Raw genomic sequence first — 842 nt, forward strand, 5'->3', positions numbered from 1 at the left:
CCGAGTAAAGCTGGTCGTAGACAGCGACAACCAAGGATCGTAGGGTGTCACAACAGCGTTTGCGCTCGCGCTTGTACACCAGCCACAGCTCATACACTTCAGCGAGCTGAGCAGGCGTGGCAGTCGGGTTGACGTCGGGATGGAGACCCATCAACACACTTGACTCGACGATCCAGTGACGACGCTCGTAGAGAGCAACAAAGTAACGAGTCAGTTGGTCACCTGTCTTGATAGGCCTCCCCGCCGAGTCCAAAGGACTGTCGCCACAAAGCTTCACCCACATATCACCGATTGAAGACCCAGCGAAGATGTGGATACATTGACGATTCAGCCGAGGTGGAGCACCCTGAGCGTAAGCAGGAGGCGCTTGTTCGGCAAGATCGAAGTCTTCTTCGATCGCGTCATCAACAACCTGGGGGTCCATACCGCGCGGAGCGAAACCTAAGAAGTCCACGCTCCGAGCGTGGAAGCACGTGTTATACGGGTGAACCGCCGGGTCGGTTAGCCACCAAGCTCGCCAGGGATCGGCTAGATCCACATCGTGAGCGCATTGAACCCAGTCTCTCCCGGCTGGAACTCACGAAAGGTTAACAGGAGAGTAATGGGGGACGGACGGATCTGAAATAAACCTCAGCATCCACAAGAGGAGCAGGGTTCACCGCCGAGCTTCCGGGTGACCGCCGAGTAAAGCTGGTCTTAGACAGCGACAACAAGGGATCGTAAGGTGTCACAACAGCGTTTTGCGCTCGCGCTTGTACGCCAGCCACAGCTCATACTCTTCACCGGGCTGAGGAGAGGTAGAAGTCGGTTGACGACGCGTGGGGAGCCATCAACACACTTGA

This window comes from Phytophthora infestans, genomic scaffold (assembly GCF_000142945.1).
Source record: "Phytophthora infestans T30-4 supercont1.55 genomic scaffold, whole genome shotgun sequence".
Classification (NCBI taxonomy): Eukaryota; Oomycota; class Peronosporomycetes; order Peronosporales; family Peronosporaceae; genus Phytophthora; species Phytophthora infestans.